This window comes from Phaethon aethereus (assembly GCF_964289735.1).
Source record: "Phaethon aethereus genome assembly, chromosome: 13".
NCBI classification, from domain to species: Eukaryota; Metazoa; Chordata; class Aves; order Phaethontiformes; family Phaethontidae; genus Phaethon; species Phaethon aethereus.
Genome location: NC_138589.1, coordinates 5,681,283 through 5,708,066, shown reverse-complemented (window position 1 = coordinate 5,708,066; position 26,784 = coordinate 5,681,283).

The window sequence follows — 26,784 nt, the reverse complement described above, 5'->3', positions numbered from 1 at the left end:
TACTGAATTTGAAGATAGGTCAATGGATCAAATTTTACAGTTGAGAATAGACAACTTAATATGTACTTCAGTTTAAATACTAAACTAGATTTCCATGAGAAGTTTCTTAGATAACACTTTCAGATTATTCAGCAAATATAGTTGCTGTTTATACTTAAAAGTCATTACAACAGCAACTGTTTCAGAATCAGAGAATTAAAACAGACACATAAATATATATTTTGGGGTTTGTTTTAAAATCAGTTAATGCCGGAGACTTAGGGCTTCACTGACTTCTCTGACATTACTTCAGATTCAGCACAAGTTTCCAGGAGGTGATGTTGATGGCAGGGCTTCTCAGGCAACATACATAGTTTCCCTCGACTATTCATGCAGGGAATTCGTCAGCTTAGATGGCAATCTCACACCAGTGTCTGTAAACACAGATTTCCTTAAAGGCAAGTTTCATACTGGATCTTAACTCCACACAGTAATACAAAGATCAATCCCTTTAAGCACAAAATACCAATAAACAAGCTGCTTACTTCATAGTTATGGTCTGTATTTGAAGCACATCAATATCCGATTTCAGCTTGTTCTGTCACATGCATGTCCTTTATAGCTAAATTCTGGATAGCATCGGCAGTTGCTTCAGTGCCAAAGTCTTCATTTTCTTCTTCTTCTTCAGGCTGTCCTCCAGGTTTCTAGACAGATTCCACAACTGTTGTGCTCTTACTGGTATTGCAGACCATTTTTGTCTTAAACAGTCAATAAAGGGATTTTTCTCTTTTTCTGTACATGTCTATAGAAGGCTCCCTGCATTGCAGGGATGAAGAACAAGGAAAGGAACTCCAAGCTAAATAGCCTTCCCTATTGTATTGTTAAGAGCAAATATGTTTGGTTTCTGTGACAACCCACTGATCCTACCACTCAAGCACTGGCTAATAAAGAGCTATGGTTTACTGCAGCCATCAAAAGGCAAGTTTTCAGACTAGGAAACTGTTCTTCATGAGTATTTTTTCCTAACAGAGTAACTCACAATTGCCCTGCCCAAGGAAGTCTGCTTTATTTTAACTTTTAAATATCCTAAAGCTCAGTACTAGGAAATATAGAAATTGCGGCATACAGGCAAATCTATGTTGTCAAAGTAGCAGGTCTGTACAATCTTGTAAACATCTTCAGGATCATAACCTATCTCACTATATAGCTACCAGATATTTTAAACAAACAGTAACAACTCCATAGTTTTGTTCCTGTTGCTTTAATGCCTTGGAGTCCCCAACTTTCAAGTTCCAATGCTAGTTTTAATAGCACTCCTTGATCCACCCTTGAGGGATAGTTTGATCAATTTATATAATCCAGTTTCCTCATTTAAGTAATAAAATTATCATTTCATGTTAAACATTGCAACTTTTGTAACCAAAAATTGGGCTATTGGCATGTCTTTCCTGTTGACAAATTAGGCTTCCATTTCAACACCGCTGTGAAGTAACAGCAGCAGAGTGATTACTAAATCCATCATTAAGTAGGTGATTTTATAGACCTTATGTTTTAGCACCATGCAAACTTCTGATTTTCTTAAGCTTACTCATAAAATGTTTGTTTTGTCACTACCAGCCACAAGAAAAAGCCCCAAGAGCCCTTGCTCGAGACACTAGCTTCTCAGAATTAAGAGAAATCCATATGCCCAAACCTTCTTAAAATATCATCTTGAATCTTAGACTTAAGAAACACAAAACAAAACAAAAAAACCTGCACAAAAAACTCACAACACTAGAGTAGCTTGAAGTTTTCAATTGAAAAGCAAGACTGAATGCATATACTCAAAACTCAAGCATGTCAAACAGCCCATCTCTACTAGATTCTCACCCAACAAACCAACTCACATTCTAACCCAGCAGAAAAAAATGTTCTAATAAGTGGTATACAGCAAGTTCACGGTGACTGGCTCATACTATCATCTATCCACAAGGCAGTAGTACTCTCATGCACAGACAGACCTCAGTTGTTTGTTTCCCCATGAAAAAAAACCTGCCTTCTCAACTTTTTAAACAGTTAACTGCAGAGGTGTGTTTAGGTAAACAAGATACGCCAGTATTTCACAGAGCTATATAGTAGAGATGTGCTCAACAGTACTACATCTTCTAGCCATACATGTATCCTGTGGGCTCCCATGAATATGTATTTGACTATAGGAAGATCCTCCCTCCTGCACAGCACTCAATCAGCAACGCATTGAAGTTGAGCAGCAATTCTTCATAATATCCTCTGGAATCAAGAGAGGTCAATCTCTGAAGAACTTCGGTAATTGCAGGGGACCCATCCACCAAGTCAGAAAATAAAGAGTTTAAGAGAGAAGTTCCACAATCATTTCCATTCCAAGGCTAGAGGTAGTTTAACCTCAGCTGATCAATGGGCATGCAGCGTCCAGCAGCTAAAAAAAAAAAAAAAAAAAAAAAAAAAAAAAAAAAAAGAGCTGCATGGAACCATAGGGAGGAAGCAGAGAATTATAGCTGTGCTGGAACAGTTTGCAATTATTCCCTTACTGTTTTTAAACACAGTACAGGACCACATTTTCTGTTTACTGTACAAAAATCAGTGCATTTCAGCCAAACCCTCTAAACCAGGATGAATTTCACTTCAGTTTAGTGACCTTAGCTATTACTGACAATACTGTAACATCCAACATAAATGGCTTTTGGCTTTAAGTTACATGTTAGTTTGTCAGACTGAGGTCCGCACCATCGTAAATGGAGCCATACACATGCACTACCTCTTTAATGATTAGCTACTCGTTTAATGTAAGTGATAAGCATAGGTTGGCTGTATGGGACTAAGTAGGCTCTTATTTTCTCTATCTAGTGAAAGCTGCATCAGTAAGCTTCATCACTGGATGCTGAACTGCACATTTTTCCTGCATACACTTTAAAACATTAGTAAAGTTACACTGAGGTGAACTGTCTTAGCATGAAAGGAAGACTGATGTTAATATGGAATAACAAGGTAACAGGTGCCTCAAAGATGTACAATAGAAATAAAGAGGGAAACTCATTTTCAGTTCTTTTGAGGCAAAGAATTTGTTGCATGCTTAGGATTCTTCGAAGGAAAGCACTCTTTTTGCCCCAAATTAGGGAGGACCACCAATTTGCACATCTGAAGCAAATCAGAACAGCACCACACTGAGTTCAACTTCATGACTCCAAATACTTCTCCGATTACTGCCTCTGCCCAGTTATCACCAGGGGCAACACCACTTTTTGCTTTGAGGCTCACATTGTTTGTTCTCTTTGTTTTAGTAACTGCCATCAAGAAAGAGTTATTTTTTGTTTACATCGTTACTACCCTCCATTTTATTCAACTTCTATTAGGAACATCCAGTCAACCACTTATGACTATGAGCATTGGTAAGTAAACAGAGCAGGAAAAACATACTTCATTAAAAATACCTGAGGAACACACACGTTTATGTAACATATCTGTTTTGGAAATTTAATTCATACTGCTTTACTCTTGCATTTAATTGTATGTACAGTCTAGATGCCAAAGCAACCATAATGTAGTTACTGAACTTTGGAATTTGTAACTGCCAGACTGGTTTACCCCAGCATCCCTGTTTTCAAAATCTAAGAAAGGAAGATGGAGGCATTCAGACTGCCAAGGGACATAGGTAGTTTTTGGTTTTGTAAGGAAAACCCAGGAATACAATTCTACCATTCTGCATTTCACGATTTGTATGCTTCATCCACTTGGGTATACTTCCTCCATTTTATTCAGGTAGGCCTTAGGAAGCAGAGTGGCCTTCCTCGTAAGGACTACTATCAGACAAAAATCTCAGCAATTTCCCCGAAGTACAATACCTGTATAGGTATTAATGATTCTGGAGTGTTTACTGGTCTGCATTTTCAGAACACTAGCTCATATTCCCCACTAGATGGTAGCTGGATACTATGTTGATTGTGCAATATTCTACAGTCTACGGTAGCCAAAAGAGCTGCACGTGATGATTAGAGTTTTACAGGATTAATCACAATGCCTTTTAATAAAAATAAGATGAGCTCAGAGATGACACTGTCCCAAGTTATTACGGATAAGAGGTACTTAGATAATTACACTATCCTGTTATTTGAAACTGCTTTGGTCTCGCTGCATTCCACTTTGTTAGTTCAATTTTGTTTGCAATATGGGCAGATATATGTTTGACAGCTTCTACAGAAAGGTATTTCTTTGGAACATCTCTAACACATTTACCTCCTTCCTCTGTTGAAAGATAATGCTTTTTTGTAAGGCTCCTTATTACGTCCCTGAAAATACTGAAAAATTCCAAAACATGTTTCTTCATAATGAGAAATCATTCAGCTAAAGTACTTATTGCCCAGCTTGTATTAGTAGCCTAAGATTCAGTGCAGTTCAGACAGCAAGTGTCATACGTGAGAACTGGACAATAAATGCAGAAGCACTTTATATAGGAGTATTTGAGAAAGGCTTAAGGTGTTATTGATTATACTTCTATCCATTCTCAAAGCTTCTAACCTCCCTCTACTACAGCCTGGCTGCACATTGTTTCAGCATCTGAGCATCAGTCAATGTACTGATGTCCTACAAACTTCAACAGCAACAGCTAGCTTCTACTCATTTGCAGCTAATTATTGTTCCCACAGCAACAACACTACTTTTTCCCTCCCACATCTCCTTTTCAAAGCTGGACGTGCATAATAGCCAGACAAATAAGGAGGTCTACTGCATGGTTAAGTTTAGAATATTACTTCACCATGTTTGATTAAATGAACTAGAAGACACTTTCTAGAAACAAACTAAGACAACTTCTTTCCTTTGTCTCCTTATTAGACAGCCTATTACTTGCCAACTGCTTTAATAAAAGCACCCTGAAAGCAGCAGAGAAAACTCCACATTGAAACACATCACTGCGCAACTTATGCTGTCTTAATGGAGTATATACTATGGAGTATATTTGTATTTCAGGCTAGTTAAATGGATTATGCAGCAATACATTATGGCTTTATTTCATACTACAACTACAGTATACAATAAGATATTAGGCTTACAACTGGCTTGGGGCAGGAAGACTCAGCTTCTCAAAGGAAAGCCAGCAATCTTCAAACAGCTTCAATCCCTGTGTGGACAAATTCTGTCTTGGAAGCAGCTTCATCTACCCACAGCAAGCAGGCTCAGCACACTGTTTCCTCAGGATGCCTGAAAAAAGCTTCCATAACATGAAATATAGCTGGACACTGCGCCAGTGATAACGTTCACTCAGCACTGCACACTGACAACAAGGCCCATCGATGTGTTCAGGAAAACGGCCTTCTGTCACGCGTTTAGCTAGTATTTTTATGATTTTTCTCCTATTGACTAGCAGTTTCTGATCACCAGCAGCCATACCCACCTGGTCAAGCACATCCAAGCAAGAAGTATGAACTGCCATTACTTTGCAGGTACGCAATCAAGATACTTAAACATATTACTTCCTTCCCCACTACTGTGTTCTGCATTTCCAGTGAAAATACAAAGTAAGTGTTAAAACTTTCAGTGGCACATGAAGTACATACTGTCATCCCTCTATTTACCTGAGATTTTTTAAAATGTGAATGGCTAAACTAGACTGGTGACATTTTGTACGTCTATTAATTACGGTTCTTTGAAAAGTGGTCTGCGTTCCTCAGATAATAACCTTAACAGATTTTGCTATGAAATTCATGTCGAGTCAGTCTTGTTTAAGCTCCAAATAGTAATATGAAGAGAGACTATTTCCTTTTTTTCATTTTAATTAGTAGATATCCAGGATTAATTTAGCAGTATACTCTCAAAGGAATGCCTACTTGCTATTTATTAACCTAAAAGAGTAAGACAGTAAATAGCTCAGCAGAGAACTCCTCCATATATGCCTATCTTTGCGCATCAATCCTAATGTGCTGTTCTGTTGCTGTCAAATATGCCTGTGTTTCTGTACACTAAGGAGAAAGAACCACGACAATCTGTTCTCTTCAGAAACACAAGCTGTGTTTGATTGGATAAAAAAAAAAAGTCTGTCAAACTAGTAAATATGTTTTAGTACTTGACAATTTCACTGAACTACGTTTAAGAACTGAGCTTTTAGAATTCTTAAGTGAGCTACATCACTAACCTTTGTGTGCATGTTTTTTGAACATCAGTTAGAAATGTCACTAAATTGCCAAATGCCAAATGTCTGCCTTCTGACAGGTGAGGGAGAAAGACATCGAAACAGCAAGCCTACAGTATGACATGATAGAGTGAAGAACCCTGAGATTCTAAGCTTTTGCCTGTTCTGCCAGAAGGCAAGGTTATCTCTGCACCAAAGAAAACACATGCTACAAATTTGCCACATGAAATTATCTATCATAACTTGTTTTCTGTTTCGTTGGAAGTCTTGTTACCTAGCCTGAACTGCAAACCAAAAATAATTTCCATTAATGATCTGACAAGTATTCTGTATTAGCCAGATCACATACAGCTTCCTTCCCGATTTACTAGTAGAAGGATTCTTCTGTGTCCTTGAATATCAGAGACAGCATTAGACCTTAAGTTATGTGGTTTGTCAGAAGACAGGAAGTCACAGTATCTTCTAAGCAACTACTGCTAACTACCAGAAAGCTTACCACCTAACAAAGTCCTATAGCAGGGGTGGAAAACCCCCACAAAATAACAAGACACACAAAACAACACTATTCTTGTTACTGTAACAGGACATGTCAAGCTATTTTACCTGCTCCTCTTCCCCACTCCTCCTGCCCAATTACAGAAGTATTTGCCTAAGATATGCCATTATCACACATCCCAAATTAGTTTTATACTTTTTTTTAAGAGGAGGCTTTCTATTGTTTCAGCTTCCCCTCCTGTATCCTAGATGCCTTGTTTTGCAACCAGAATTTTTCAAAGACCTAGAACATACATGTTTCAATTCCAAAACCTGCATTAGAGCAAAACATCAATAGTCACCATAGTTCAGTGTTGCAAAATAGTCTGAAGGACTGCATGTTCAAGTACTGCCTTAATACTCAACGTCTAATATAATGGGTCAAATAAAAGAGAAATGTAAAATCAGTGCATGGAAAGGGACATAAGAATAAACATTTTAGAAGTGAATAGTTGTACCTGTTAGAGATGTTAACAAGACACACACTCTTAAGATCGCTTCCACTTTAGACTGTTTATTAGTTAATTAAATAGTATACCTTCCTCTAACAATGAAGCAGAAAAACAAACATCTTCCATTCATAAGCTGAAATCATGGTCTTTGTTCCAAGTTACCAATGTAAAAAATTGCAGTTTTACCTGTGATAGAACCTGCAGAGAGACAGGTTCCATCATGCTTGGGATAGAATGAACAATGAAAAAGGAAAGGCAAAGAAGATAGAGCTCAGAATGGAAAAGTCAAACTAAAGCATAGACTGATAATGAGGGGGAAGTGCAGCCTTTCGTTAGTGCAACCTTTCAGTACTTGAAGGGCGCCTTCTCATAGAAAGATGGAGACAGACTTTTTAGCAGGGCCTGTAGCAATACAAGACGATGTAACAGTTTTAAACTAAACAAGGGTAGATTTAGACTAGATATAAGGAAGAAAGTTTTCACAATGAGGGTGGTGAAACACTGGCACAGGCTGCCCAGAGCGGTGGTAGATACCCCATCCCTGGAAACATTCCAAGTGAGGTTGGATGGAGCTCTGCGCAACCTGATCTAGTTGAACACATCCTTGCTCATTGCATGGAGGTTGGACTAGATGACCTTTAAAAAGTCCCTTCCAACAGAAACTATGGTTCTCTAAGTGCATCTTTTTTTATGGCTCATGAAGACGTGGGGAATTTACCAATTTGGGGTGGGGAACACCAACATACAAACCCAACTATTGGAAGCCAAAAAAAAAAAAAAATCTCATGGCAGGATCTTAGAACACAGATTCATAACCCAGGGACTCCTATTCTGCATTCCAATAAAGGCACACAATTTTCTCGAGTGACTTCCCAGTTTTTCTTCGTAAGTCAGTTTTGCTTTAGTTACCTTAAACATATAAAGAATTATTGCCTTACAGTCCACAAAAACACTGTGTTAAAGTGCTACAGTAGCAATATCTGGTAGGTCTATATGGTTAACAATCTGCAGAACTAGTGTAGTAACTTGCTAACCATTAGGACAAACAACTGATCATTTCCACAAGTTTGGTCTATTCAGAGCTTTTAAAATTTGGTCTCGATATATTTTTCATAGTACTTTATCTAGCAAAGCTTATTTGTGGCTCCAGTTGCTCCTTTATTTCAAGTTATTACAGAGATTATTGAGCTTTAGTCATTAATATAAGAAGCTATATCAAACATACTATTTATAGTTTGGACGCAGCATTTCTAAGCAGCTAGATGTCCACTACCAGATGAAAAACTTTAAGTACTACTAATAAAAAGGTAACAACACTATTCTGCCACAACTTGAGACCACCAAATTTGATACCAGCCAAGACATTACACCTAGGGCAAAACTGTGAACCAGAATTTTAAGTATTATTTTGAGAGCTTAGTCGTTCCGTATCTTCAAATTACCAAAGGTATTTAACTTAAATAGTTCCTCCTGATGAACTTAGAATCAGAACTTAAGCTATTCTACATCACCCACTCCTGACATTACATCTCATTAACTATCTCGACTCTCAATATTTTCATCAGCTCTTTTGGAGTTTGTTATTTTAAGCCACTGCAATCCGTTATCCAAATGCTAATGCCATCCATGAAGTCTTCATATCAAGGGCATCACCTGCATTACAAGTCTTAGCTGAGATTCAAAGACACATATTCATTCAGTTAACTAAGATTTCTACTTAGAGGTTGAAATTCTAACTAATTTTGCTGAGATGAGAAGACTTGCCATGAACTCACTGGGGTCACGATTTAACTACACGTCGAAAAACAAAATGGTAAAGTCAAATTGTGGCACATTTAAGGAGCTGGAAGCACATAGAAGAATATAATTATCACCTTTGCCCTCATTTCAAGATGAGGCATATTTAAAATTAATATCAAGATGATAAATATTCAAAAATTAATTCCAAGACCAATACCTTAACATTCATTTTTTTCAAGTTTGTTTTCATAGGAGAGCTAGAATAGAGTGGTATTCAATTCAATTTATTCTAAGAGAAGCAACTTTTAAATTAAAGGGGTTAACTCATGTAGCTAGAAATAAACAAGCAGGTTCAAACTGGACAATGAGACCGGTTAAAAAAAATACATGTAGGTTAGATATACATTACGCTTCCTGAAAAGTGCTGTTAGTTCAGCATACTCATAAAAGAGTGGTAGGTTAAAAAAAATAAATTGAAGTCAGAGTGAACAACACCCTTCGGAACAGGGGGTTATTTTCTTTTATCTCTTCAAATAACAGAAAGGAGAGACTGAACACCCATTTAATTTATCAAATCATATCATCTGTCCATTGCTCTCCCCCTGCCCCCAACATTCCACTGTGCTTTGTCCAGTGTAGCTATTTTCGTAACTGTGTTCTACCTCTTATTCTTTCGTGCTCAAAAGCTTCAACTGCCCATGAGTTATACCTATTGATCGGGAATCCTTACAAGACAATTGGATATATAGCACTGTTAAACAAATGAGATTCTACAAGAGCTCAAAATGCAAAGATTTCGAGTAGCTACAAAACAAGTTTATGTATTTAAACTACTGCAAAATTGAACATAGTAGAATGTAACATAAAAGAACAAGAATAAAGAGTGGCACAAAGTACTTCCATGCCTTCGTATTTCACAGTTAGTCTGTTCAACTTTGCGCAACTGAAATAATCGAAGAGTTTGATATTACCTAATTGGGTGTTATCGGTTGCTGTATACACACACATACTTGGTCAGTTTGTATATACTTACATTCTCTTGAAGATTAAACAATAACGCTCTGCTGAATATATCAGTTTTAAGTTTTGCAAGAATCTTATTCTGACATGAGAGAATACAAGTTCTACACATGCCAGCAAGATACGACGGACAGCACTGACAGCCTGACCCAATACCTCTGGACTCAGAAACACCATAGCAAAAAAGTAGAAACCCAGACCACAAGCCAGTGCAGGTTTACTGTCTTCTGAAGTTTTATTTTTGTAGCAGTATCTAAGCATATCTTATCACTAAGTTTCAAAGAAAAGCTGTCCGGTCATTCTGGGTTGTTTTTTTCTTTTCTTCTACTGCGGGATTTATGACATGGAAGTATTCTAGCCATAGACAACGCATAACAAAATCTTACAAATAAAGATACTGAAAGAGGTCTGTGATTTGGATGGCAAAGGTCACGTAAGAAACGCTTTTCTGTCTAAGACCATGACAAGTTAGGGGAGAAATCAGTGCTTTACTGACATGCTTAGTGTGTCAGATAAATACCTAGAAAAATACTGTGCTGCCCCTGCCAAGCCTTCCCCATCAATGTGACAGCTTATGACCGGGATAAACACTGTATTCCAAGGTAGAAGGGTCTTCAGTTACTAGGAAGTGTCAGTAATCCTTAAAAATAAATCAAACGAGGCATTTCAACCACTAGTTCAAAAACAATATGGCCACAGTAACTTTTTGACTTTTCAACAATACATGAAAGCTCTACCACCTCAGTGATAATTACTTCAGAGCTTACAATACTTTAACCAGAAACAGTTTGGGGGAAGAAAACTCCAGTTGACCTATGAACTTCAGAAGCAGTGATTTCATAGTACTACTAGAAAGTTATAGAGAGTCTTCCTTTAAGCAGAGAGGATATAGGCAAGTGGGAATTAGTTTCTTTATTATTTTGCATCTCATAACAAGTTTTTACATAATGTGATCAATAGGCTTTATAGTAGACTGTTGATGCAGTGAATCAATCTTTTCAGCTGTGCAGAACCAGACCTTAAACTTTGCAAAAAAACCCTAGATTCAAGATAAACTCCATCAGTTGCACTCGGATTCACCTATTTCTTGATGAGGTGGAATCCAGTTAATCAATTCTGTTAACAGAAACTGGAAGATTTAAATCCCAGCACACAGCTCTCACTTAATGAAACCTCCTGGGAAAGTCCTTGACCTTTTTCTCTAGAGTTTAGTTAGCAGCTACTACAGACCAAATAAGCCACCTAACACATGAGGACAGATACCCTGATACTTCTGTAGAAACTGGAACACTGGCACAGGTTGCCCAGAGAGGTGGTAGATGCCCCATCCCTGGAAACATTCCAGGTGAGGTTGGACGGGGGTCTGAGCAACCTGATCTAGTTGAAGGTGTCCCTGCTCATGGCAGGGGGGTTGGACTAGATAACCTCTAAAGGTCCCTTCCAACCCAAAGATTCTATGATGTTGTAAACTGTGCTATGCATGCTAGAAAAATACACCGTGGCCAAGATGCTCTTCCCAAAAGTCAGTGGAACCTGACTTTGGCAGACAGTCTGTTCATGGCTATTCTCTCTTTGAGCCAAGCAGAAAGCACTCCACAATTTATTTTGAATCATTTTTACGAGGTGAGGAGGTGCTACCAAAACAGAGGTGAATGAACAACTCAAAATGGAAAACAGGCAAAGCTATTGAAGATGGAGAAAATAGGTAAGCTAGTAAGGCTAGCTGCTACCCAGGTAAAGAGGAAGTTTCAGGGGAATAGGCATTGGAGAAAGTAATCAGACACTAGGAAACCAAGCATTCCTGAGAATTAACTTGCACCGAAACACAACACAACCTCAGGATTACAAAATGAGTCTGTATCTCAAATAAGCAGAGCCTTCCCCATCCTTTAAGGCCTCCCCCTTAAACACTGAGCTGTTCCATACAGTAACAGAGATACACCTTGAGTGATTATTTCTGCAGAAAAGAACCACACAAGATTATCATTAGAGACAGGATTGGAAGCAGTACACAAAATGAGAGAACTGGACTAGTGACTGCCAAGGAGAGGCATGTGGAGCATATAGGGGCATGAAATGTATATTAGCCCTTCAACTTGGGGTTTAATTCATCAAATGAATACGGCAACATTTAAACATATGTGAACAAGTTCAGACAACTAGACTATTTCCCCCCCCAAGCTTGTCAAATACAGCCATTCCCAAGACCTGCAGGGCCATTTATGGCTTGAAATAGAAAACCATAAACCTCAGCAACATATTGTCAACTCAGAGCTTTGAATTGATGTTTTAGTCCTAGCAACAAACTGAATTAAAGAAAAGCATACTGACAATAGGTGTTTTTTTTTTCCTGAGGCTTTTGTACTAATGCAGTCAAAGAAAGACACTCTAGTATTTTATTAAATACTTCCTGTAGTTGAGTTCTCTTTTGGGGCAAATTGTCTCACAGGGGAAGTTTTTTCTTTCTTGTGTTCCAATATTTTCCTAATATTATCATTGAATAGATAATAGATACCCAAGAATGTTGGGTACATAAAACCCCAAAAGTTTTGCTATTTCAGCTTTAAAGACCACTTTTCACAAAAGTGCTGAAAAAAGTGGCCTATCAGCTCCAGTTAAGAAATAAATGCTTTAGCTAATAGGGTTCAGAGATTCTTGCTCCAAGTGGAAGGGTTTGACAGCCAAAAATATTAAGTAAATAGCTTCTGAATTAATTTTGTTGTTTAATTAAAGTTCTTTCTAGCTCCAGGTTGCAACTGTCCATTTCAACACAGGTCTGAACAGCAACAGAGTCCAAGTTTAACAGTACCATTGGACAAGCTGCTGAAGCAGAACTTCCAAATCCAGAGCATGAGCCTCTGCTGGCAAACTAGGCTAATTAGCTGGAATTAAGATTCCAGTTGACAGTTAATCATGACTTAGTAGCTCTTCATAAGGAGTACATTAAGGAGTAAGGTATTCAGGCTGGTTAGTATTTTCAAGTTAGATCATAGCAGTGTCACTGCATAGGTTTGCAACTTTATTGCAATACACTGCTGTGACTTACTCCTTCCCACACAGGGTCATGTCAAATTTACTAAGTCACACTCATATGCCATGGACAACGGTCATACAACATTTTTAAAGAAGACTCAGCTAGGTTCTTGGTGAACAGTGAGGTGTTCTTGATGCACTATTTATCTAGACATTCTTATTTAAGAAAAATTGCTCTTACCCCATTTCAAAAATGCATTTTCACAAGTCCATCCTGACAGCTCAGACTTCTTAACTTCCAAAACCGAAAATAATTTTTCCTGCCTCTCACCAATATAATGTTTTTATTGTTTAAAACAAAAGTTATCTTCCTTTTGGACATGACCTTCAGAGCACTGCATAAAAAGCAAATTTAAATTCTTCAGCTAAATCCAGTTCTCTAAATTCATTTTGCTATCAGAAGCTTTCTTTACTGAAGCACCTTACATCATTTGTTACTCACTTCTTCAGTAATCTTTTTTCTCATTCTATATCTGGATACCTCTGTTAGCTTTTACCAGTTGTCCCCCCCCGCCCCTTTCAGCTTGGGTTATAATCCTATAGCATATATGCTTCTCAAAAGCATACAATAAAATATTATATATAAAAATCTACTGAGGAAAAACTATACTTTATAACCCCTTCAGCTAGTCACATAATATGGTTCCAAACCTTCCTTGTCGATTTGGTGATATATGCTTTTCCTAACTTAAGAGTTCATGAGTTTCTCTGTCATTCAATAGGGGGTAATTTCAGAAGTGAAAGAGCCATAATGGAGTATTGTAAAACCAGCTTGTTCTAATGAATTTCTTCAGCAGGTAGACCCTAAAAGTCCAACCATTTGTGGGTTGCCAGTCTTTCATATTTCCACTGAGAAAAACCATTCTAGACCAGAAGTTTAAATCCAATGAATGCGTGGATTAACAGGAACAAATACAAAAAAAGGACTCTGCTTTAGAGTTCAGACAGTGTTAAAAAAAGTTATGTAGTGACAACTTCAGTATCAGACTAAATACCTTCATTTTGTTTTACTTAAAGCACAATATTAAATACACACAAAAAAGAGTTTGCAGGAACAATTCACCCACAACAACTAATTATTCTTTCAGGAGTCAGACCTTGAGGCAAGAGAATGCTATGAAGTGTAAAGACAAACATGTTCCTCCAGCTGTTTGCCATACTTATTGGACATAATAAACTTGATATGCTGGAGGCTATAATTAATCTTTACTAAGTGAACACTCCTCTTATGATGACTTGCCTACTGAGCTGTCTAATGACACTTAAGGCTTTGATAAGTAAATAAATTAGTTCATTACGGTCAGTCTTTTTTTTTTTTTCCAAGTGAGATCACAGATTTCTACATATAGCTTGCCTTACTCAATCATTGCCAGCTACAACACTTTGACCCTGAAGCTGACAAAAGGACATTCCATTTCAAAGCTCTCAACTCCAATTTCTGCATTACTTTCAAGAATTTAATCTCAGTTTCCAAAAAAAGAAAAAAAGAAAAAAAAAAAAGAGTTGGAAACCTTTACTGATAAGAGCTTGGTTTTAAAATGAATTATGCTGGAGAGTGATGATATTATTTGCCTTTCTGTTGCTAGATCTCATGGCAAGGCTTATGTCTCACAACAAAGTGCACAAAAGTAAAGTTGCAGTGCCCTCTTGCGAGCAGTCAAATCTCATTTTTGCAGAAGTAGTTTCAGCATTGGTATTGAGGGTTGGACAGCATTTGTGCTACGAACTGCCTTTTCTTAAGTAGAAGCATGGCACTCATTAAAAGATTACTTTATATATACACACACATCCCCTCCCTCCATCTAACCATTCTGAAACCGATAAAGATGCTAATATAAAAAAATGAAAGCATATTTAAATTCCACTGAACTTAGTAAAAAGGGAAATAGACTAAATTCTTTATTCTTAACTTCCAAATAGGAGAAACCAAAAAGCAGTTTCTTGGAGCCGTTATCATGAATCACAATCTTATTTTATTAAGTGCTACTAAAAAACAAAACAAAACAAAAAAACACAAAGCCACCTGCATGCACACACACACTCAAGAAGCCTTCCTACAATTTAAGCATTAACTAGACTGACAAGGACTGGAGGGAAAGGTAACTATTGGAGAAAGTTTAAAAAAAAAGGAAGGAAAAGAGTTTGTAGGAGGGAGAGTAAAAGCAATAAAGCAGTTGAACAATCAAACCCAGTGTAGCCAAAACGCAATCGTAATTCCTAGATGCCTATGGAGAAAATTAGAAGATGGTGATAGAAGTCTGTACAGGCAATGCATAGCCAGTTGGATATAACAAACATTTAAGATTACATTTTTTTAGTGAACTATAATTCAAAGTTAGCTAAAAGTTGGCAGCTTAACTCACTGTCACCCAAAGGTCAATTTTTGTATTCCACAGCATTACAAAAATACAAGCTCAGTTACAAATATCTGAAAATTTACTGAAGTTTTATGGCACCAATAGAAAACTAAACAACTCACAGAGAAGGACCAGAAACAGTACCCCACAACTGATTCTGTCGCCTAGGAAGTTCATTCTAGTATTAACCTTTCCGAAAGTGACAATGTGTTATCTGCCAGTAAATATTTTGCTAAAGGACTCAAATGCCTCATTTCCCTTGCATAGATCTGGTTTATTGTACGCACTAACAGTCAATCATCGAACAATGACAACCACCGGTACTCTAAGCTGCACACAACTGTTTCCGTAAGGCTTCCACAGGTAACATTTAAAGAGGCCTTCAAGTTTAATTTCACCATATTCTTGCACTTAGCGACTGGTAAAGAAGTTTCACAGAAATGAAGCTTAACACAAGAAAAGCAAGCCAGAATATTTCCAAGGCTTTAAAAGTTCATCTTACCACATTAGCTAATCACTTGTAAGCAGATGTTAAATATTTGACTTCAGCCCAGAGAGTCAAGGTCCAAAGGAACATCATTTATTTAGGCCCAGATCCAAAGAATTATTTCAACTGAATTCAGGCATACAAGTCCAAATTGCTGCAAAACCCCAGTGAAACAAAACCTCTCTTCTGTGACTTCCTAAAACCACTGGCAGACAGCCACATTTCTGTTCTGCCTTCAGCTCCCTCTCGGACAGTTTCAGGACTGCAGATGAGCAGAACGGCTGTGGCCTGCTTGTGTGGCTCTTGCAGTACTCCGGCTTTACTAAGGATTGCCTAAATCACTTTAGCCAAATGAGTGCTGAATCCCACAGAGTTTACCTCAAATCTGTCCTCAGGAGAAGATACTTTGGAGCACACAGATGTAAACTTCTTCGGTTTAGAAGTTCTACATTTATCAGTACCCTATCGAAAATTGTAGGGCGGGCACAGCAGTCACACAGAGCCACTCCAGAGGTGTACTACACAGACCAGCAAGATTTCTGGTCTACAGCAGATGATCCAATCTCATTACTGGAGTGCATGTATCTTAAGTAGCCACAGTTTACAGAATTCCATAATATTATCAGTTACTCTGTGATACCTCAGGTACTCACAAGACAACCATTTGCACAAACTGTATGGTACTGACGGACTTTACATAGTACCAAATTTATTTTACACAGGTCTTGAACTGCAGTTCTTGCTTCTACATTCGTCAAGTTAAAAGCAAAGGGAACATGGATCACTTTAAAAATGCAATGCACATCTGACACCAAAAAAATAAACATTATTTTTTTAAATTTGCCTAAGAGCAGGTAAGTTTTATTCTAAGTTAACAATACATAATTATAAAGAACAAACACATCCTCATTTTCAGGTTCATGATTACTTGGCTATTACCTCAGTGCAAATTTGAGGTTTACTTACTGAAGCCAACACTGACAAGGGCTTGAATCACTGCTTCATGGCTTCGTTACAAGTTTTGTAAAGCAACCAATGATAATCGATATCTCTCAGACAAAATGTTGACTAGTTGGTTTGGCATGTTACATTGTTTAGATTTACAAAACAAATTTCTGAACGTGCTCAAGGTAGCACAGGAGATTTCTGAAGACATTCTAGGGATCTGTTATTAGAAAACAAGCTTCCGGAAAGCAGGTTCCTGCCAGTCCTCCAACCTGTCTAGATCTGCGAATGGCAGTCTTGTCATTAAGCATGTCAGCTGGTTCTCCTCCATTTTCATGTCACTTGCAAACTTCTTCGAGCAACTGATAAAGATGTTAGGCAGAACTAGTCTCAGTATGGATCCCTGTAGTATTCTGTTACCAGCATTTGTATAGCTATTTAAACACTCTCCACACCCAATCATCCAACCAGTTTTTCACTCATCTGGCTATCTACCCATTCAAAGCATAAAGTCCTAACTTGGACATATGAATACTGCAGGAGATGGTGTGAAAAACCTTGCAGTTGAGATGAGTGACATCCACTGCTCTCCTGTCATCCACAAAGCTAGTAATTTTATCACAGAAAAATACTCCATATCCTGTAACATCAGCTCTTGCCTACCACAATAAGGACATCTTCAATTTTACCAGCAACTAAAAATTCAGCTTTAAAAGGAAAATTAATGTTCTAACAGCTTCAGAGCAAAAACGTACCTCTATAAAGACCACGAGAGGGCAGCAGAAGCTTTCTACACTTAGTAAGAAGTTCAGTCTTGCACGGCTAGTTTTGAGCACCCATTCATACTGCTCAGTCATGCTCTGCTTTATCCAGTCACTTCAGCTGAATGAATGCCTCGCACAAAACTAAAGATATCAAACCCAAGCTCTTCAAACCCCGATCTGTGACGACAGGGCTCTCACGAGGCAATACATGCATGCTGCACTATAGGAAACAAGTCAGTTTTCAGGGTTTCTTTCACTGGCTTAGTATTCCACAAAGAATAAAATTAAGAATAGGAATTAAGAGTAAAGCATAATATAATTAACATTAACCATTTGTTGCAGTACACTTCATAGAAAGTCAGGAAACAAACAGCATTTTACACTACAGCACTACATTAAAACAACATTTTAGGGATTTGCTTCCTGTGCTGCTCACGATGGATAATGCTATGCATGTAATAAAACAGTATTTCCAGCTGAATTTCAGAGGCGCCTAAGAGAACAGAGTATATATTAACTCATGAGCACTGGTACGATCTATGTTTTCTGACAAGTTTAAGGGGCAAAAATACTATCTGATTTTACAGCTAAGTCTGGACTGCAAAACAGTCCTGAAACTAGAACCCTAAGAAGTTGAGTAGAGCTACATGGGCAAGTCCCACAAGCCTATGGATTATGATAAGTAACCGTATTTATAGTGCTATTGTTCTTGACTATAATATTGTTTTTCCTTTAGGAGGATTCCTTCCCTACTACAGTCAGCTTATGAATTAGTAACTACTATACAGCAGCTGCCAAACTAGTAACTTACTCTTCCATTTTATTTTGTACATTCAAACTACCCAGAGAGTCTCTAAACCTCCTTTTTAACCACTCTGAAGTGTTTTCCTATCTTGCATTCAGAATCCGATATAGCTCCGCACTGATATTGCCCTTCCTTCCCACTCCTTACTAAACTTTTACCAGAGGTCTTGAATCTTTAACATATATCTGATTTTCCCATAGTATATGCTTATCCTTTTCACATGAATAAGACGACCAAAAACCTTCAACAGTGAGTAGAAATTACCAGTAGTTCTCTATCCATTTTGACAAAGAAAACTCTGTGGCTAAAACTACTCAAATATCACTTCCAGTAGATAGTCTTGTCTCACAACACCTAAAACCAGCTCTTTGGACATTCTATTCTTAAAGAAAAAAAGCAAAGGAAAACAACAGCAAAGAACAGAATTCAGTTCTAGCAGGAGAGCCATTGCCATCTCACAGTCAGGAGCCAGACACTTCCAGAAATTTGTATTTTTGTTGAAAAACAAAAAGCATACCTCTACTTCAAATACCTTATATGCTATCTCTCTTCTTTCTCCTCCTCCTAAGAGCTACTTAGTCCTTACTTAAGAACATCCTAGAAGTTTTCCCAAAGTCAAGAAGCAGTTTCCAACTCCAACTATCTTTAAAGCCAGCCCAGGGACAATAAACACAAATAGTGAGACCCACAATAAATAAATCGTAGTAAAAAGTATTTAACAGCACAAAAAAATCAAGGAGAATACTACACTCATTCTAAGGTCTATATTAAAAAATCAAGTAATGACATATTCATTACTTTTCTATGGATAGTAACAAACAGAAGACAATTGAAGATAAAAATAGAAAAGATACATTTTTAAAAGACTAACTACTACATTCACTTTCAGCATCTTACATAGCACAACTCAAAACACTCACCCTATTATCAGATCACTTAAGCCACTTCCAGGCTTCCTCTAGACTTCACAAACAGCTTAAAATCTCCAACATATTTCTACTTTAATAAAAACCTCTTACCTGTTATTTCTACAGCTGTTACTGTTTTTCTTCTCTCTTGAAACCTCCTCCCCATTCAACCACTCTACAGAAAACAGCAGCAAGGCTTACAGTGTTGTCTTATGTGGCCCAAAGAGAGCCAGGTGACTTTCAGTCCTGTGTTCCACCTGGTCATCAGAAGCTCCAACTCTGGTCTTCAAGGGCTAATTTCTTCCTAACACAAGTGCCTAGGAGAGGTCATGTTATCACCTTTCTTCTTTGAACATGATCTCTGCTGACTACCTTTTAAACCCCAATTCACAAATCTCCTAAGTCTCAGCACCCAGATGCACAAACTGGCCTCAGCCTATCAAGATATGAACTTCTGTTCTCTCAAAAGACAATTGCAGCAAACCTTTGCCAAAACCTAAAATGTTTACTGCCAGCAATCCCCCCAAAAATACGCTTTTTAAATTTCTTAATGAAAACATGATTTAGTAAAAAAATACTTTTTCAGTAAGCTCAGATTTAAAAAGTTCTCCTTTCACGCTCCCTATTTCATGACATACTTCATCTTAGTACTATCATTATGGTTTTATCAACAAACAGTGTACTGGTATCTGTCATTGTGGCAAATACCGCTGTAGGTATTTGAGGAAACAGCAATAGAAGCAGCTTTAGAAATCAGCATTTTGATACCCTAACTCCAGGTTTACTCAATTTACATCCGTAGTATCCAGCTACCAGGCAAACCTTCTGGATATATCATCCTGTGAGTAAAACATTCTAGCCTCTAAGAGATTTCCATCTTACGAAGTAGATTATTTGCACATTCAATTAGCAATCAGATTTTTATTTGTCACTATTTACCACAATATGAAAGGTTTATATTCAGAATTCCAGCTTCTCTTTGTGGTCCATACCCTTGGACGCAATTATTGCCACACCCAGAGTCAAAAGAACTAAATTTTGTCCTAATCTAGAAAGACTGATAACCATACCCTGGTTTACATCTGCCTCTTCTAGGCCAAGAAAAAAGCCACCTGCTTGCGTGTACTTACTTTGCATCTGCAGTGTTTCACATCTGCAGGTGTACAGCATAGCTGCTCCTTGCAGGAGTTCCAGTGTACATTCCAGATCAAACAAGTCTACAAGCTGTGAGCCAACAGCACAACAAAACACACAGAGCTCCCCAATTTGAACTGATGGGAACCTATGACTTCTAATAAATTCAGAGGTAAAATGTCATGAGCTTACTCTCACTTTGCAGACTTGTTAGTGGCTCCAAAAGTCATCTAGAGAAAGCATTTTGCTCCCTATTCATGCTGCAGGTTGCAGAGGCAATGCACCAAGCAGCCAAAAGACCTCAGCAAGGGCCCGGTTTGCATGGTACTACAAGTCTTCACCTGCATCACAGCTTCCTAGCAGGCTTTTAGAGCATGTCTACAAAGAGTTGCTCTAATAGCAGCAATCTGTGCAGACAGCTGCTTGTTGCTTCCCCAAGTCACACAGAGTGACTACTGAGAAGGATCAAAGCAGTCACTGTGGCAACAGTGGAATCTCAGCAGCTGATTCAGTTGCATGTGAACTTCATTCCAGCCCTGACCTCAATACCCCTGCAGCAACTTCCATGGATAATCAAAGTACAGGAAACCAGGCAAGTGCACCAGCCGATTTCCTCTGTCGTTTTTTCTTGGAAAATTTTATCCCGCACTCAGAGAAGGATAAAGTATGACTGCCCTTGTTTTGAGTACACAGGACTTCTCACCCTATAGACTACAGTGTATTACAAGGCATACACATGGCAAATCCTAAGGCAGAATAAATTGCTATAGTTCTGTGGGAGTCAAGAACGTAAAAAATGCATGTGTTATAACTCTGTTGTACATGGGACATCCAAAGAAAAATATTTATGGAAAATAAAGGAGGGGAGGGACAAAGTATTCTTCCACTCCTACCAAACCCAACATTTTAGAAAAGTCATCTCTATGCTATGATGGATAAAGGCAATATAATTACATTGTGAAGTGGTGGTGCTGAGAAAACAAAGATCTCATGAAATGTATAAAACCTGCTAAAATCACAATTGTTTGAAACAATAGTAGGATTTCAGGGTGATGATATAAAGTAGCAGAAGTTTTGATGGGAAGAAAATTTAACACATTGCACAACAGCAATCTCCAAAACTCATGAGATATTGACACATTTAAGAAAATGAAGCCCAAAACAAAAATCAACATTTAATTCTGTACATTCAAGCAACCGGGTTTTTTTTCCAAATTCTGAAAGGATCCATCCAGACATTAAGTGTTCCTGAGATTCCATGTCCTTTTGAGCAACAGAATAACCAGTCGATCATAACCATGATCCTATTTTCAGTCATCCATATGATTTATCATTCCAAGCCTGTGCTCCCAACTTATGACATTACTATTCACACTATCTACAGCTGAGAGCCCTTCACAATGTTATGATAGCGTTGACAGCTTTATTAAGGAAGTACTACAATTGGCTGGCTAACTCCAATAAAAGGGTGAAGGCTGCCTTTTTTATCCCCCCTCCCCCCAAAAGTACTTGCTTCCCTCTCTGAGGAGGTTAGAGGAGCAGAGACATATGTTTGCTTTTAGAAATCACTAGGATGAAAAAAAATCAATTAGGTTCACCTTTTAAAGTTGTTCTTCTTAGTGAGAGAAAAGGAAATTAGAAAGAAGGAAAATCTACTGGGATGGCTAAAACAAAGTTAGTACAGAAATTTTAGCATAACTGTTAACATTAGCCCTTCTGAACAGTCTGAGACCAAGATTAAATTTTTAGCCATGAAGGAATTGAGAGGTAGGGAGAAAGACAAAGTGCTGCAAAGCAAAAACATTCAGGTAGCTTGCTTAATGGCTTGTCTTCTGAACTAATGCTGAATAAGAACCTACCTTACACTTGCATCTCCAGCTCAGTTGAGCTATTCAGAAACACTGAAATAAAATAATGTATTATAACACATAATTAAGCATATAAAATACACAAGAAGTCTGATATTGGGTATAATGATAAACTCTTCTCTTAAATGATATCCTAAATATAGAACGAACAGGTTGGAGAGAACTGGAAGTACATCCCTACTTCCCTGCTAGCAAACTACAGAATGAAGCCTTAGGATGAGAGACTCCTCATTACCTCTGTGCATATAGTCCTCCCAGGCACGATATCCAGGTGTAGAGAACCTGACAGGGAATTCTCTTGTATTCCTTGAATTCTGAATTTAGTCCTTAGGTCAACTCTTCAAGAGTTATTTAACTGCTCACCTAAAGAGCTTTTTCTATTTATATGCCACTACAGATGAAACTGCAAGCAAGCCCCTTCAATGACTCTGCTGTCAACCACACTAGAAACGCACCCGCCAGCCTTTTGCTCTGGGCTCCTGCTAGAGGGAAATGAGTCTTGTCGCAACTTTGTAGCTCAGGACTCTTTTTAAAAGTTACTTCAGGTAATATGAGTATAAAGTGTTTTGTCAGCAGGTACTTCTAAATGTTGATCTTGAAATCAATAGTTGGCATTTAATGCACCTCGCTTTACATGACTGAAAAAATATGCAAGAACAAAGGAAAAGGCTTATAGTTAACTTTGTAGGAACGTATGTGTCGTGTTCGCATATTCAAGGGATTCATTTCAAAAGGGCTCGATGCGGCGCGCCGGAGGCCACGGTGGCCCTGTCTGGTGGCCACCTTTATTTACCTCTGAAAGGCGGGAATGCTCCTCGCGCTCCCTGCCAGAGCTGGGGCTTCACTTGCACAATCTGGTGGTGCCATCAGGTCACACTAACTGCAATCCTGCTCACACGGGCTCTCCCTGGAGAGAGGGAGAGAGTCTTGGCTGACTAACGCGCTCTATCTCGAGTGGAGGCGTTAAACGAACCCCAATTTATTTTAATAAAGTGAACGAACGTAGGCGCGTTGGCCGAGGCGGGAGCTCTCGTCCCCTGAGGCAACGCCGCGGCAGGGATCCCGGCCCCGGCGGTGAGGCGGGCTCGGCTCTGCCCCGAGGCGCTGCGCCGCCCGCCGCGCTCGTCATGAGGAAACCGCCGACGGCGACTGCGTAAGCGCCTCGCGGAAACGTGCCGGAGCTCCATGTTTCCCTTTCCCAGGGAAAATCCCCACTCCCCCCGCCACCCAGGGGCTGGCGCTCCGGACGGGCGCCGCTCCAGCCAGCGCCGCGGCGGCCTCCTCTCAGGGAGGGCGCCGCCAGCAGCGGGGCCTGCCCAGCATCCCGGGCCCGGCCTCTGCCGGAGCCTCCAGAGTAAACGCGCCCGGGATTGGCTTCTGTCAGCGAAGGGGGCCATATTGGATCGGCTCACCCAGCCGCTCGCACACCATTTTATCGGCTTCGCGGCGGCTCCCTCCGCCTCGCCCCCCACACCTCCCCCCCGCCCAGGGCTGCCCCCTCCCGCGGGGGCTGCGGCGTGCGGTGAAGGTGTCTCGGGAAGGAAATTCGCACGCTCCCGCTTCCCCTCTCCGCCTCCCGCGTACACCCCTCCCCTGCGCACACCCCTTCCCCCGCCAGCGTCCTCACTCCGCCCTCCTCTTCCTCCCCCCGCTCGCGGGCCCCGCCGGCCCCCCGCTCGCCCCCTCCCTTCTCGAAGCGCCGTGTCAGCGCGCGGCGGCGGCCCCCGCGCGGGCGGCCAATCAGCGCGGGGGTGACAAATATGCAAATGTGCCCCCCAGCCCGTCCCCGCGGGTTCGCTGGGGCCGGTGGGGTCGCGGCGCGGAGCGAGTGAAACTTCGCCCGCAACCCGGCCGCCCCGCCCGCCCGCCCTGCCTGCGCGGGGGCGGCGGGGGGAGCACAGCCCGTCACACCGCGCCGCCCTCGCCCCGCGCCGCCGCCCGCCTCTCCCGGCCTGCGCCAGCCACCCTGCCACCCGGTAAGTGCCGCCCTCGGCCAGCCGTTCCCGGGGCGCCTGGGGAGGGGCGGGGGGAATCCCCGGGGGGGGGAGGGGAAGCCGCCGCCGGTCTCGCCGCCGCCTCTGAGCCGCCGCGTCTGCCCGAGGCCGCCCCGGCGGGGAGCTGTCAGGCGCGGGGCATCTCCTCCTCCTCCTTCTCCTCCTCCCCGCGCGTGTGCCTCCTGCCGGGCAGCGGCGGCGGCTCCAGGCGCTGCCGCCGCCGCCGCGTAATGGCGAACCCGGCGGTGAGTACGTGCGAAGGGACGGGCTGCGCCCCGCCACCTTCAGAGCAGGCCGCGCTCCAGGTGCCGGAGACACCGGCTGGCCCCGGCGCCCCTTCAGCCGCCCCCCCCTCCCCCGCCCCTCCTGCTGGCGGGGCCGGCGCGGCCTGCTCGCCGCCCGGGCTCTCCCCGCCGCCGCGCCTCGACCTGCTTCCGCCCCTCGCCGACACCGGCGGCGCAGCCGGCGGGCGTGGGGCTCCTCGCCGGTCCGTCACACCGCTCCGGCGGAGGTGGGAGGAGGAAGGGGGGCGGCGGCGAGGCGAGCTGTTCCCGGGGGCGGCGGGGGTGGAGCGGCGCGGGGCGGGGGCGCCCAGGGATGCGGTCCCCGCCGCCCCCGTCCTCCCTGCCCCGCAGCCGGGCTGAGGCGGCAGCGCGGGGCCCGCGGGCGGGGGCAAAGTTTGGAGGGGGGGAATTGGGCCTTGCCTAGGTGGCGGGGCGGGGGAGAGGCTGAATGTCCTGCCCCGGCCTCATTCAGGTAAGAAGATGGCAGGGCGGAGGGAAGGGGGCTCGTCGCCTTCTGAGGGAGGTCGGAGCACGAGGCTGGACGTCCCTCTCGCCCCCGGCGAGCGGGGGGCAGCGGGCGGAACGGGCCGGGTGGAGCGTGTCCCCCGCCACCTTAGGCCGCTTAGGAAGGGGGCTGCGTGGCAGGGAGGGGATGTGGCACCCTCCCAGGCAGAAGAGTGGCGACGTCGGACCTGGTTTCTCGCCACACGAGATTATAATAGGGCTGAGCAGCGGGAGGAATTAAAATAATTTCCCAGGGCAAGCGAAGCGGTGGGGAAAAAGAGTCGAGTTTGGCAGCCTTGGATCTGCGACAGCAGAAAACGTGGGAGCTGGGAAAGGGAATATGGAAGGGGGGGTGGCATTGGGTGAGGTGTGTCTGAGGGAGGTGGGCATGCGGTCTGCTGTCCCTCTGGGTTGGAAGGTTTCTGGGGTAAGGAGGGCCGGTGGCGCATGGCTGCAGGTTCCCGCTGCATGGGTGGAGGCTTAAAAAGGGACTTGGCTGTGAAAGTGCAAGGTTGGAATTCACGGACTGGCATTTTCCAGGTAAGGGCCGCAAGCTGACTTCCTTCGGGGATGACAAGGAGAGGATTTTGTGGCTAGCTTGGTACTATATAGCACTGGGTGGATAGGTGACATTCATCTTTATTCTAGTGAAGTGGAGAAATTACGCTAGTTCCTACTCAAGCTTAAAGCAGTGAAATGTTAAAGTCTCTTCATTCCCTCTTCATGCACACAGTTTTGTGAATGGGAATAAAAACCAGGTGAAGAGAGTCCAGAATTCTCTCATTTGGCTGTGTAGCTTTGACATCAAGGTTGATGCATACACTTTCAGTTCCTAAGAACTGGTTTGCACGCCTCGCTATCTTTGTATCGTGCCTTGAGCCTTTAGCAATTAAAAACTTCCTTTGGTTCGTGTAAGTTAACTTCATCAGGGTGAGAAAATACATCTCAGTTTCCCTCCCTTATACATAAGAGATCTGAACCCTTTAGTGTTACAGTGCGTGCTCATGGGGGACAAAATAACAACTTGTGTAAAAAGGTAAGGTTTCTAGTTCTCCCCTTGCGTCTTTTTTGAGACTTTGTAAGAAGTAGCAGTAAAAAGTAATCTTCTCTTGGGAAAACTAGGCTCATCAGTCATAAGAGCTCTCTGCATCTGTTTTTAAACCTGTATCATTTGACACCATCAAGTTCCCATTTGGCAGGTGTGAGGTAAAATAATTATTTCGCCTTGTTTTACATGTAATCATCTGTATGCAAATATAAATGTTTATCATTGAAGGCAGAATATTAACATTCAGTCGTCTTTGAGCAATATCGGGATTTTTAACCTGGCTCTGAGTTTTAATTTATTGGAGCGTAGATCAACTCTTTGCTAGTTTCTTTCATCATGTAAGTATTTTTAAATTAATCATTATTCCTATCTTATACTTTGTTAACTGTTAAAGAATGAGTGGCAATTAGTATCTTTGGGTTTTACCTACTCACAAAGTTTCTACACAACCCCAACCATTCACACCTCCAACTAAGGATGACTTTTTCATTGTCGCTGCATCTGTCAGATGAGACTTCCGAAGTGCCGTGGACTCCAGTGCTCACTTTTTGTAAACCAAAGAGCAAAAATTAATATACATGTTCTTGAAAGTTGACCAATTCAGGGATCTGTGTGCCAGGCCCAATATATAAATCAAGGGCACAGAGAGATGTTAGTGGGAATTAAGGTGGAATTTGAACTTCAGATATGAACAACTCTGTGGTTACTGCCCATTGTGAACTCCCTAACGTTAAAATAAATGTGAAGTAGCTTTCTATTCTCCCCCCTGCCCATTGGTGGGTAAGCTAC